Source organism: Gopherus evgoodei, chromosome 20 (genome assembly GCF_007399415.2).
Source record: "Gopherus evgoodei ecotype Sinaloan lineage chromosome 20, rGopEvg1_v1.p, whole genome shotgun sequence".
NCBI classification, from domain to species: Eukaryota; Metazoa; Chordata; order Testudines; family Testudinidae; genus Gopherus; species Gopherus evgoodei.
Genome location: NC_044341.1, coordinates 9,467,186 through 9,481,693, shown reverse-complemented (window position 1 = coordinate 9,481,693; position 14,508 = coordinate 9,467,186).

Genomic DNA, 14,508 nt, shown 5'->3' with positions numbered 1-14,508 from the left:
ATTCTTATTAACTAAACTAAAATTTATTAAAAACAAAAGAGAGTATGGTTAAAAGATCACTATACATACAGACGTGAGTTCAGTTCATTGAGGTTCAGATTCACAGCAGAGATGGTGAGCTTTGTAAATGCGAAGAGTTCCTTTAGAATTCAGTTCATAGGTCATAGTCTAATATCCAATCTCATATTCAGGGCATACCAGCATAACTGGAACCTCAGTCTTGCTCCTCAAACTTCCCTTGATGAAGTCTAAGCAGATCTGAGATGACAGAATCAAGACCCAAGGATCTTTTATACAATTTCATGTCCTGTTTGACAAGTTGGGACTTCCTCCGGGAACACAAGGTAATTAGGATGACTGTGGAGGAGGTCCATCATCGGTACTTAGCTATACGAATTAACATAAGGCTATTTGCTTGTTCCTCCACCATTCATGGGACATTTCGAAGAGAGATGAATACCGAGATATCCCGTGTTTACAATTCATTTAAACGATAGGATGTTCTTTTGACCTCTGAATTATCAGAATACAGCAAAGGCAGGGACTGTTGATTAGATTGTGGATCCTACTCATACATATGTAAATACACAAAAACCCAAACATTATCTCCCTACATGTCTTTTGAGGGTTATTTATTTTGCAGGATGTTTAACCCTTTCTAGCCATGCCTCACAGAAGGCCTAAGTTGTAAGACGGGCTATTATATAGGATGATAGTATGCTCATGTAGAGGGTAATGTCTAGAAACTCAGAGGCCTCTCTTACCAAGCACTTCCTGAAAGTAGAAGCCTGTATATGTGGAGGAAGGAATAAAGCCCGAATGCTGCACCGTAGTGCCTCTTCTTAGCAGGGCCATCTCCAGGCACCACTTATCAAGCAGGTACTTGGGGTGGCAACTCCGGAGCAGGGCGGCACTTTCAGGTATTCGGCGGCAATTCGGCAGAGGGTCCCTCACTCCCGCTCGGAGTGAAGGACCTCACACTGAATTGCCGCAGATCGCGATCGTGGCTCTTTTTTGCAGCTTGGGGTGGCAAAACCCCTGGAGCCGGCCCTGCTTCTTAGGCTTGGACACTGAACATAAATAACTTGCCAAAGATCACACAGGCAGAGCAGCCTGAAGAACGGAATTCGCCTTTTTGGAGTCCTAGTTTAGTGCCTTAGCCACAAAACTCTCCTTCCTTTCTGTAGCACTCTGTATAGCCTGTTCAAGCAAAAGGAGACCGGGAGCCCAACTAATTACTGTAATGAATTTAATTAGAGAAGATGGTGGGGGGGGGAAATGGCATCAGAAGGAGATTGAGTCAGTCAGCATGGTCTTTCCCTGCAGGAAAAATGTTTAATTATAGCAAGAATATAAAGTCATTTCACATTCGCAGAGAAGGAGTCATGAAAAAGGAAGGCCAGATTATCAGGTGGTGTAAATCGACATATGACTTCAATGGAGTTGTGCTGATTTACACCAACTGAGGATATCTGGGGGCTCCGCTCAAAGCTTGGTCCAGCTTTCGCAAAAGTATTCTCCCACCTCTGTCTCCCAAGCCTATAGAGAGTTACATAGATAGATACAGCTAATTGTGTCAAGATGCGGGGGCATTACCAGGTCTCTGGTGATCTGGGGGTTAACCTCCTTTTAGTTCCCCTTGCCTGGGGGCTCCAGAAAGGAATATATATATATTGGATAAGCAGCAAAGGAAGAGTTCTCCTCAGCATTGTTTCACCCGTAACAAACTTCAATGACGTGTGGTTAGTGTTAATGTATTGATTTCAAACCCCATGCTGATCAAATATCTATCTATCCCCAGTGGCAGTTTTATTTGTAAGGAGGATTGTTCCTAGCATCTGCTGGAAAGAGATGGGGTTTCAGATGGAAGACAGAAGGGAGGGGTGGTTTGGTTTCATTAGAACAGGGGTCGGCAACCTTTCAGAAGCGCTGTGCCGAGTCTTCATTCATTCACTCTAATTTAAGGTTTCGCGTGCCAGTAATACATTTTAATGTTTTTAGAAGGTCTCTTTCACTTAAGTCTATAATATATAACTTAACTATATTGTGTGGAAAGTAAATAAGGTTTTAAAAATGTTTAAGAAGCTTCATTTAAAAATAAATTAAAATGCAGAGCCCCCCCACCCCAACTGGTGGCCAGGACCCGGGCAGTGTGAGTGCCACTGAAAATCAGCTCGCATGCCGCCTTCGGCACCCGTACCATAGGCTGCCTACCCTTGCATTAGAACATGAGCAGACAGGGATATTGGGAATCTGAGGCGTCGCCTATCACCTGGTCTCTCTCCCTCCCTTCTTTTCTCTTTCTCTGACTGGAATCTCTGCCCCAATTAGTCCTGCTCATGATCTGATAATTCCACTCTCTATGAGATCACAGCCTTCACCATGGCAATGCAATTGACCTGATTTGTTGGGAAGTTACATTGGCATCCTTGCCAGTTGGCACCATGCCGTCATCAAACTTTTATCAATATTTTAAGTGCCATCTTAAAAACAAAAAAGGCTAAACTGATTTTCAAAGCCCCAATGTGTGTAGGATATCAAACCAATATCCAAGGTCTGATTCTCCTCCCTCTGACACCCCGTTAGCTCAGCTGAGCTATAGGAGAAGTAAGATCAATGTGGTATTTTGGAAACCAGTTTAAAATGAGCAGCTTTGTCCTGTCTAGTTTTTAGTGGGGGAAACTGCAGGTTTCCCACTTGAGGGACCATTCCACACTCTAGCAGATCTTGTTACTTCTCAGAAAATGTTTCCTGACAATCAGCTTTCATTTCCCTTTTGCTTCCTTTCATCCTATCGCTCATAGCTGGAGACCCACAACTAGGAAACCTCTCAGCTCCTGCACTTTAGGAAGGGGCAGTTTCTTCCTTCTTTAGCACCTCAGCTCCTTGCTGGCAGGTTTCCAGCCCCGCTGCAACAGGACCTAACAGCTTCCAGGAGTCTCCTCATCGGAGCTGCCAGGCAAAATGTCCTCCAGCTACATACTCATCATGGCCAACTATGTAGCTGCTGAGTTGAAGCTGGGTTTCCATGGCCCAGACAGAAGCCCAATTAGCATTGAGTGTCTCTATGGGTTAGGCCTTCAGCTAATGTCCAAAAGCCTCATGGGAAAGAAGATAGATGTCAAAGAGCCACATAGATTTTACTATCCCTTGTGTGTTCCTGCAGATCAGATTAGAAGCTGGCCTGACTTCTGTAATCAATGAATCCCAGCTAGTAGCCCAATTTAAACTGGCATCGGACCTTGGCTCTTAAATCTTGTTATTGCACCTAAAGATCATGTGCCGTAAGGGGACCAGAATGCATGCGTTGAAGTTAATCCTTTTAAGGAAAGCTTTGTAAATGCCAAATGATCCCTTATAGGGGTGAAATGCGAGCCGCAAGATAAGCACAAGGAAAGTCCCCCCCAGTGCACTCAACGCTGGACAGGGGGACCAGGAGCTGGGCAGGGAACATTGGTTCAGCATTGACTTCAAGGGAAGAGAGCCACCAACTGAGTCACTAACCCCCCACTCCCTTCAGCGCCAATCCTGGCAGCTCCCCCATCCCAGAGCTTGACTCGGGGAGATTAGTTAGGGCTGCTTGACATTTTTTGGTCGACCCTTTTTTTTCCAATGAAAAATGGAGTTTCAGCAAACAGCGACCTCAGCGAGGTTTTCATCCAAAAAATGAAATCCCCAAATGTTTCCGTTTGGGGGCTTGTTTTGTTTTTAAGCAGACCTGGAGGAAAAAAGTAAACAAAAAAGGGAAAAATTTTCATTGATTTTATTTATTTAGTTAGTTTGCAGGGGGAAAATATAATAATTTCCCAGCCAGCTCCCGAGGGCTATGTTGGTAAAGCCTGGGGGGGGATCAATCCCAGCACAAGGAGAAGGGCCATGAACACAAGGGGGGTGCATCTTCGTGTTCTGTATTTGTACAGCACCTAGCACAATGTGGTGCTGGTCCATGGCTGGGGCATGCTCTCTCTCTCTCTCTCTCTCTCTCTCTCTCACACACACACAATACACACACACACACACAATTGATTCCTTCATGGGAGATTTTGCTGCAGATTGAACTCTGATAGATTCAATACCTGCTGCCCCAGCCAAAGTGTAGACGGGTTGACCCCCAGCAAGCACCCTTCTATCTCCTACCCGTACACAGGATCAATTCCATTGCCCTTGTGCTTAGAAACCAACCAGAGGCAGCACAACATCCCCTCCCCAGGCCATGGAATAAATATGTAAAAAAACTGCAGAGGCCGATTTAATCAAGAGCAGCGAGAAGAGAAGCCGCCCTGGGACCGGCTGATTAGAGAGGGGAGTCATTCTGAGAAAAAGTGAGATGAGGCCTTGAACAAATCTGCAACATTTTCAATCATTTCTCCTCTCCTGTGCACTAAACTCATTTCATCCTGCCAGCTTTATGGTGCTGAGAATGATCTATAGCGACACCACATTACTTTGGTGTGTACCAGCCACATAAATACTCGCTGCGAAGGGAAGGTTGTGGGGCGGGGGGGGGAGGGGAAATCAGTAGCTGGGGAAAGAGAAGAAAGCAGGGAATGTTACAAAACTGCAGAGGCCGGCACCCCAGCAACCTGCTGTCCCCTCCCCCAATGCGCCGTTCCCTTCCCCAGCCTTAACACTCTGCACCCCAGCACCGTGCCATGCACCCCCAGCTCTCTGCTCCACACACTAGTTCTTTGCTCCCATCCCTCAACTCTCCATACCTCATCGGCTCCACACCCTGAGATTTCCATCCCCCTGCTCTCTCTCTCTCAGCTTTCTGCTTCCCCTCTGACCCTCCCCAGAGCTTTCACATCTATCCCCACCCCCAAGCTCTGTACATTCTGCCTGTTTCCTTCATTTATCCTTCTTCTATCCCCGCATTGTAACTGCAACCTCCTCCCTAGTTCTTACGGCCAGGGGACCCTTGCCTGCCAGGCCCACTCACCCCTGCCTTGCAACCCCGTGCAGAGGAGAGGGAGCGCCGTCTAGTGCTTAGAGCTCTCAACTGGGAATCCAGACACCTGGGTTCTGTTCTTAGATCTGCTTCTGGTTCACTGGATGACCTTAGGCAAGTTGCTTCCCCTCTCTGTGCCTCGCTTTCTCCATCTGTGAACTAGGGATGATAGCACTGCCCTGCCTCACTGAGGCCATGTGTGGCTTCATTCATAACTGGCTCGTGTACTTGCTGCTTTGGGTCAGATCTCGTCTTCACTCTCCCCTGCCCCATAGCTGGGGCCACCCAGATCCTCCTCAGGGACAACTGACAAGGGTATGGAGCTGATGCCTTGTGCTCTGTTGGAAGGCTTAGCCTGTTTCAGAAACTAACAGAGACTGTGGAGAGAAGCAGCTGTCTTCAAAAATAATTTGGCCCAGCCTGGCAGAGCCCAGCAGACAGAACCCTGTTCTTAGCCCCATGCGGGAGATGTATAAACAAAGGTGCGACCTGGAGAGGCGCCCTGGAGAGTGGTGAATTCAGGGGGTGGGGGGGATTCTTGAATGCATAAATGCCGCCGCCTGTTTACAAAGTGACTCCCAAACACTCACGCCTGTGTGCACAACGCTGAGCTTTCGTCTGCGTTCTGGCCTTGTTATCAGAGCAGGAAGGTCGTATGAAAGACTCTGCCTTTGCATTCATAAACACGGGCTTTTCCATCCCGGCCAAGGATGGGGGGCTGCCCTGGGGTGCCCAGAGTGTGTTCTAATCCCAGCCCCAAAATCACTTCCTCTCGCCATGCCTCGGTTTCCCCATCTACCAAACAAGGGAAGACAAAACTTTTCTCCTTCCTTGTGGGGGAAGGGGGACAGGGTGTTTTGAGGCTTCAGGAATTAATGATGAGAGAAGCCCTTTGAAGCTGGGTGTGCTGACAGGTGTCCTAATTAAAGCTTCTCCCTAAGCACAGACACATTCTTCTAGGATGGCTAGAAAGTTTGGTTTTATTTAGATCATTTAAACATTTGTTTTGTGCACATAATGCACAAGTGTGTGCGCACACGGACAGACACATTCACGCACCATCCTGACAAATTGAAACCCAAAGGCTTTCAGCCTCTCGTCACTTACACTTCCATGCAAAACCCCTGAAGTCAGTATAATTACACAGGCAGAAAGCCGGATGAGATGGGGCGCAATCGGGCCCTATCCCTTGCTGCTATCCATCAACTGGCCCCCCAAAACACCGACCGCTCCTTAACATTATCTGCCCCAGAGGAAGAGCTGGGCGAAACTGACAAGTTTGGTGCTGCTCAGATCCCCTTCCCAGCAGCTGGTAAAGATCACAATGTGTGTGGTCCTCCAGGCACCCCACCCTGCCCTGAACACACACACGAACATGCCAACCCAAACCCACACACAAATGCCTCTTGCACTTCCCCCTGCACATGAGCTAAAGAGGGAGAGAACGGCAGAGCTGAGGGGTGTCCACAGGGCCACGGAGAGCAGGTTCAGGCCCCAGTGAAAAAATTTTTTCGGGCCCCACAGCAAGGGCGGACTGGCTAAATAGGGCCGGGGAAGCCAGGCCCCGGTAATTTGTACCAGCTTTCTCCCCACACGCACCTCATCAGCCCTGGGTGTCCACCAAGAAAGCCCTGGGAATAGAGAGCAAACGCCTCTGGGCCAAGGCTTCCCAGGTCACTAAGCTGAGCGTGAAGCACAAGAATGCAATCATTCTGACGTGGTGAGAAATGGGGCTTTGGGAGTGTCCCATCCTTTCCCATCCCCAGCAAGAAAAAGGAGGGATACGGACAGGCTTAGGGGCCCAGTGACTCAGGGTCCCTTGTAAGTGACAATGGTGGGGTGCCAGACCCTCCCAGGCCACTCCCAACCTGCCTTTCTCTAGCTGTATGTTTCTGGCTCCCGCCTCACAATTTCTGCCTGAGCCTCACAATCCTTTGTGCTTCCCAGCTGCAAAGAATTCTGGGAGACTCTAGGCACCTGCTGCACCTGGCGCAGAAACAGAGGTGGCTTTTGGGAGGCAGAATGACACAGTCGGAGGTTGCTGAGCTGGGCTGGGGGTCGGGGAGAGATTGAAAGGAAAGGTTGGAGTGCCAGATGCTGTCATCCCATTAGACACCCATGCTGCGCCCTGGCCAGAGGCCTGGAGGTGTTCGCACCTGGCACTGAGTGCCACTCTAGAACTGCCACGGTAAAGGAGGCCTGGACTCGCTGGCCGCGTACAAGCCAGTCACGTGTTCTGGGCAGGTTTCTCTAAACATCATGCTAGGAGCTGGGTGAGCTTTGCAAGTTTGGGCTGGTTTCTCCCCTCGTGACTCCCATGCCCTGCCCTTCCCTGGCGCCTCCCCAGACTTTCAGCTGGCTGCATACCAGAGGTGCAGGAATCAGATGGGAGAGTCACCCGCCACCCTGCACATGCCTTAGCCTGAAACGCCACCTGAGCTGGAGCAGGTTCAGTCAGAATAAGGCCCTTAGGGTCTGGCTCCCTAGACTGGCAGGCACTGGCTCCTGAGCCCTCTAAGGCAGCAGGGACTGAGCCTGCTTCACACTCACAGGCCCTGTGAGCGGGCACTGGATGGCTCAGGACATGGGTGGTAATGGGCTGTGGAGATCTGTCACCTGTAAGCCAATCTCAGTCCAGCCTGGGCTGGAGAAGACTGATTGTTGTCATCTCTGGTGGCCTAAAGTGAACTGGTGGATCTCAGGCTTGGTGCCAGGGTTAGGTGACCCCATCGCCCCCTTAGTCTTTACTCGCTCTCTCCTGGCAGCCTCAGCAGAGAAGCTGAATAAACCTTGGTACCTCAACTCCCCTTTCACCCCTAGATCTGCTACCCAGGGGTCAGGCCTGAGGCACATTGGCTGAGCACTTCCAGGGAAGGCCCCATGGTGAGTGTTCAGACTGTATGGGGATAGGCAGCCGTATAAAACCTTGAGAAACGATTTATTCTCATTTGTATTCTGTTAGCACCTCAGAACTCCTGTCTTGGACCAGGAATCTGTGGCGCTTGTACAGGCACAGAACAAAGAGATGGCCCCTGCCCCAAAGAGCCGACAATCTAAGGACAAGATGAGAGACACCAGGTGGCTACAGACAGAGAGACGGGGGAGCACAAGGAAACAATGAGACAATACTGGTCAGGATGGGGACTGGACTGAGACCCATCCAGTCAGTTCACCTAGGCCACTACACAATTTATCAGGCACCGAGGGATTAGGATTCTGGACCCACCCGGCTCCATAGCCCATGTCCAGTGTTTATAGGTTACCCCAGAGACCAGTGACCCTGGCCCTTAAGCAGCTAGAGAAACACATTGTCATCGCTTGGGAGACCCAGAGTAATCCCATCCCCATGCGCACTGCATCACTACCCTCGGGCTCTGGTGTCAGCGCAGTCTGATGTGGCTACAATAGCCCTGTTCCCTCTCTCTGGATTCTGGGGGCCTGGGTCTCAGCTGAGGCCCTTTTATGCCATGTTGCACCCTCCTAGCCGCACACAGAGGGTGTAGGACTGCAAGAACATCAGCCTTACTCCCACCCCCGGCAGAGGGGGCAGACTGGTGGCATGTCCAGAGCACACTGCACTACAGCCAGGGACCATGTGAAGCAGAGCATAAGTTAGAGCAGCCTTGAAGCTACTCTAACTTACAGCAGGGGCCCAGCAGCCCCCTGTTTGATCCCAGAGCACGTGGAGCCAGATCCTCAGATGATATAAATCAGCATTGCTCTAGTGAAATCGGTGGTGCTACAGCCACACAGCTGAGGACATGATCCAGGGTGTGCAAAGGAGGCTTAAAGCCACCTTAACTCGCTGCCCATGTCCCAAGTGCAGAAACAGGGAATCTGAGAATCAGGCTGTTGAGTTCTATTCCTGGCTGATGTGTGGTCTGACCCGGGCCAAATCGTCCCATGCCTCAGTTTCCCTACCTGTAAAACACGACCAATGCTGCTCCTCACCTGCTTTGAGAAGATTCTCAGATGAAAGGCAACACTGTATCTAAGCACAGCGCATTACTATTGATACTGTAGCCTGCTGCCCATGACCCCAATGCCAACCTCCAGGATCAAAGACCCCCATGGTTTTTCCCGGAAGAGACAAAACCTAGACAAAGTGGAGGTTAAACAGTTAATCGCTGAGGGGCTCCATAACTGTTTTCACCACTGTGGCAATTTATTCTCAGCCTCCTAGTGTGAACATCCCAAAGGGAGGCTGCCTGTAATTAACAGCCTGTTTTCCAGAGCAAGGGCACTGTGATTTATTTTTCATAAACTGGTCTCCCGAGAGCCAAGCAGCTCTCATTAGTAAACATTCATTTCAGTCTGCCCTTTATGTACATGTTCCCATGCAACGATTCATTCTGGAACCCTGTCTGCTCCAGGAAAAACAGCAGACACGTCTGTATGGAGCTGGAACCCTTCCTGACGCTTGCCAACGTTGTGAGCGGGAGGGCTAGAGTAGGGGGCGGGGTGGGAGACAGGAATCCTGCATTCTCTTCCCTCCACAGGGAGACAGGTCCAGAGGTTAGTACAGGGACTGAGAGCCAACACTCCTGGGTTCTAGACTCTCTTCTGGGAGGGAGTGTGATGTAGTAGTTAGAGCAGGAGAGGACTTGGAGAAGGAACACCCAGCCCTGCCACCGACTGGCTGTACAATCTGGACTCAACCTCCCTCTGCACCTCGTTTCCCCCTATGTTTATAATAATTCTTGTGTACATCTGAGTGGGGTGAGGAGGCTTAATGGATTAACAAGGAAAGATTAAAGCCAGCAAGCTACATATGTCTGGTTAGGTTGTCAGTGGCTCTCAACCTTTCCAGGCTACTGCACCTCCTTCAGGAGTCTGATTTTTGTCTTTTGCAAAGTTTCACCTTACTTAAAAACTACTTGCTTACAAAATCAGACATACAAATATAAGAGTGTCACAGACACACTGTGACTGACAAATTGCTGACAGGCAAGCTGGATCCAGGTATGTGACATCCCTTGTCTACATGCATCTGAAAGGATTCATCACCAGGGAGAGAGAGGCATGATGGAGCCTGGCACAGAGCGGTATTAGTAGGGGTAAGTGATTCAAGTGAAGAAAGGGAACATTTAAGATGAATGTTAGGCAGCTGGGACACCAACTCCCAAGGGAAGGGGTGGGAGCCCCATCACTCAAGTCATTTAAAACCAGAATGGACAGAGCCCTGGAGAGCAGACTGTGGTGAACAATCCTGAATTGGCCAGAAGGACCTAACAGGCCTTCTCCATCTCTAACCTCTGTGATCCCGATCCTGCGATGTGCTGAACACCCTGAACTCCTATTGAAACCACAGCCAGGGGCAGGTACTGCTTTCTAATGAGAGTGTTTAAAGGACTAGTTGTGGGGACTGAGGGCACCCTTGGACCTATGCAGGGAGTTGGGGGGGAGGCACACAGGAAATAGACTGAGACCAATCAGTTAATTCCAACCCAGCTGTCAGATGGTAGCTACATTCATCAGCCACTACCATAATAGTCCTGATTCCACTTCTTTCTATGTCTAGCATGTCTCTCTCTTCATTTGCTTTGGCTGTCAGACCCCGTACAGGTTCATCGAATCATCCCCTGCAATACAAGCTCCCACCCCTACCACCATTCACTGCAGGGCCAGAGGGGCTTACGCAATAACTGAGTCACATGGCAAATACCCAGCTACTGATCTGATCCTCACTTTGCTGTCTCTGGCAGAGTTTACACAAATGGCAAAGTAGAAATGAGACCATAAAAGCCAAAGAAGGAAAAGACCGAGTAGGTCCAGCCCCCCTGGTACCTCAGCAGGATTGTGCTAAGGTATGGGTTCATTGTGGGGGTGTGACACCCAGGCAGGGTTCTGAACAGGCAGCAGGGGATCATCAACTCCCTTTCCCATGTTACTAAATGGGGTGGTGGTCTCAGCAAGATCCCAGTAGATGGGTGTGGAGTCCTAGCAGGGGATCCCACAAAGTGTGTTCTCTCCAGAGCTGTTTTAAATGTAGCCATGCAATGGGACATGAATCTGCAGTCTAGGGCCTCCAATTGCCAGGAGATATTTCCAGGTAATCAGCCTAAATTTCTTCCTCTTAATTTCAGCCTCTTACAGCAGAACATTTCCCCTTCGGTTTCTGGTTGCTCAGTTTCATTCCATTACTCCTAGTCACACCCTCATGCACCAGCCCGAACAATCCCCCTCCTACCTTGGCGTCTACATCCTTCCCATTCTTTCAGACTCCCCCACTCCCTGATGACCTTTCCTGTGCACCAGTTACTATGGTCATTGCTATTATTGTTGCTAATGATTTGCATTAGGAACCCCAGCCAAGGATCAGGGATCCCAGAGAGCTCACGAATCTACATGTCAGTGAGAATAAAACAGATGGATGAACCAGACAAATGGGGTGAGGGTGCGGGAGATCGGAGGCCAAGATAACAATAAAACAAACAAGAGTTTTGCAGAAATGCAGAAGACACAGCTCCCTGCTTGCCTAACCAGTCCAGACAGGAGTGATTTGTAGATAGCGCAGCACAAGTAGGTTTTAAGAAGGGATTTAAGAGAAGATAAGGTGGCAGCTTTACATGTGTGTAATTCTTTAAATCAGGATTGGATGTCTTTCTAAAAAACATGATTCAACTCAGCTACAAGATATGGGCCTGGTGCAGGACTTATGGGGTGAAGTTTGATGGCCTTTGTTATGCAGGAGATCAGACAGGATGATCATAATGGTCCTTTCTGGCCTTAAAAATCTATGTATAATAATGCTGTGCTATCACTGTATTAACGGTCGTGTGTAGTTGCGTTTTCTGTACCTTTTCTTTTTAAAAGGCCAGATTCACAAACATTTAGGGTTAAAACGTGACACGTTTGAAATGTCCTCTTCAAAGCGACCGTACAACACTCTTCGGGGTGATATCTAAAATAATGGGGCACAATCACTGACTGAGCCCATAAGTAAGATTACTAGTAAATAATCAGAATAATGATAATCAATGAAGGTCGCTACCAAGAACGAACCTACGCGCTGCACTATACAACTCTGCCTTGGCCTGTGTTCATGCTGTTTATTGTGGCACAATTCGAGCTGCAAAATGAAATGTATTAATTAGCGGGGAAGAGCAGCTCTCCAGTTCAGGCTAAGCTGCCATCAGTGGCTGTGATTTTAATTAAGTCCAAAATGTAATTATCTTGACTAGTTTTGCCATCTTTCGTATGATGACTCTATTACGGGCTCTGGTTAACGGGGAGCTAAGCATTTTCTGCACACACACAAAAGAATGAATCCAACAGTGACTGCCAAAGGAGAAAATGGATCCCAGATGCACAGAATGAGTTTGCTGGGCTTTTGCATAGCTCCTCGCTGCTAGAAGCTGCAAACCTGGGCTGGTTTTCAAAGAGCATTTTCCTTTATTTGTGTCTTCCACTCCCTCAGGGTTTGGCCACATTCAGCCTGTTCAAAAAGAGGGATGTGGGCTCGAAATATTATCTCAGATCATAAAAATCAGAGCTGGAAATGAAGGGATTAGGTCATCACCCCCAAAACGCCCAAGATCATCAAAAATATGGAGCCGAAGATGGATGCTGTGGCTTGAGCCTCTTTCTGCTGTTCTCTCAAATGAACGGTTTCTCAGTCAAGACAAAAATGCTAATGCATCTGAGGAAGTGGGTATTCACCCACGAAAGCTCATGTTCCAAAACGTCTGTTAGTCTATAAGGTGCCACAGGACTCTTTGCTGCTTTTACAGATCCAGACTAACACGGCTACCCCCCGATACATGCTAAGCAGAGTAAACATATATAAACCTTCCTTGTCAGTCAGTGGATCTCCAGAACCAGCCAAGGGGCCAGGAAATTCCAGCTGTACTCTCAGTCTCAGAGACACCAATGCAATAAACCTGGGGATACAGACATTCCAATCCCACATGCTGTCTGTAGTTATGGGGAGAGCCCTTTCAGACAAGGAGCCCGATCTGGGATTCATCCACCTGCCAAGTAGAATTACAGGATCAAGCTGAGTTTGGCCAAGTCTATAGTAACTTGATAAGAGCCCAGGCTGCGGAGGAAGGCAGCAAAAGCAGGTAGAGTTGAGAGTGGGAGCAGTGGCTTCCCAATTTTGGGACCACAGAGATCATTTGTATTTAGGAACATAAAGTAGGAAGAGGAGAAGGTTGGGGTGTGGGTGAGGGAGTTCTCCCTTATATATACAAGCAACGTAACTGTTCTTGCAACTGTGCCCCGGAATGAACCCTGCAAAAGGCTGATGCTGAAAGTTCTGACCTTGGCTTTGATCCCTTTATTCAGCCCTCAGCTAGAACTATGATTATGATCATTTCTGTAGCACCATTGAAGTCCTGTGAACTTTACACACTGGCAAAGTCTAGGCACTGAGGAGCTTATGGTCTACTTAAGGCAGCAGACACAGTGAGAGATCAAGTAGTCAGTGATGGAAAGGGACTTGAACAGAGATTTCAAGGAGGATGGGAGAGGAAGGGCAGTTGGTGCATGAAAAGCATGTTCCAAGCCCAGGGGAAGGGCCCAAGTACTAGAGTTTAGGGGGAAATTCCTCAACAGAGCATATTGTGGGCCACATCTTTTAAAGATGCTCCTAACCAGGCCATATCTGGAAACATCTGCACACCTGTACCCTCAGTGTCTCAATGCACAGGACCATTTGGTAACAGCATGTGAAAATAAGGACTCAGGCTCAGCTAACCAATTTGCACACCCTTTGCCTGGCCTAAAGGCCTTTGCTCGTATTACATGTCTGGCTAGGAAGTGCTTTGAGAACACAACCTGTTCCCTCCTAACTAGCATCATGGCACCTAGAAACCTTGGCAGCAGAGATCCACAGGTGAAAAGCAGACAGGCATCTTAGTATCATTTTTATTCACTAGCCCAGACTTTGACATGCAAAGAGCTCTGGGTGTTGTAGTAAAAAGAGGCAAGGAAGAGGGGGAAAATACATAAATAGCTGGCAATTCTGGGTGTCAATTACCAGGTGTAGCTATGTTAGTCTGTAGCCGCAAAAACAACAAGGAGTCCACTGGCACCTTAAAGACTAACAGATTTATTTGGGCATAAAATTTCGTGGGTAAAACACCTCGCCTCTTCAGATGCATCTGGCTGTGGGAGCCTTGATAAGGAGCAGGGCTCCAAGGATCCCATTCTGACCAAGTTTTAGGACTGCAGATAAAGTATTGCCTGCAGCAATGAATTCTGGGAGTCGCAGTCCTGAAGGCTCTGTGCCGTAGAGAACTCTGGGGTTTGTAGTCCTGTGGGTTGGGTGAGGAATAGTCCCCTGGAGCTAAGAATTATATTCCTGGGCAGTGGGATTCCAAACCCGCCTCCAATACCCAGGAGTCCTAGTTCCCAGCCTTCTGCTCTAACCCATTAACCCACTGTCCCTGCCCCCTGGAGAGATTCCAGGAGAAATAATATGAGAGGTAGTTAAAAGAGAGAGACTCCTTGGAGTAGAGAGTTCTGGGAGTTGTAGTGCTGGGGGGAAGGGACAGGCCAGGCCGCGAGGAACTCTGGGAGTTGTAGTGCTGGGAAGGTGGGAGCACAGTCCCGGC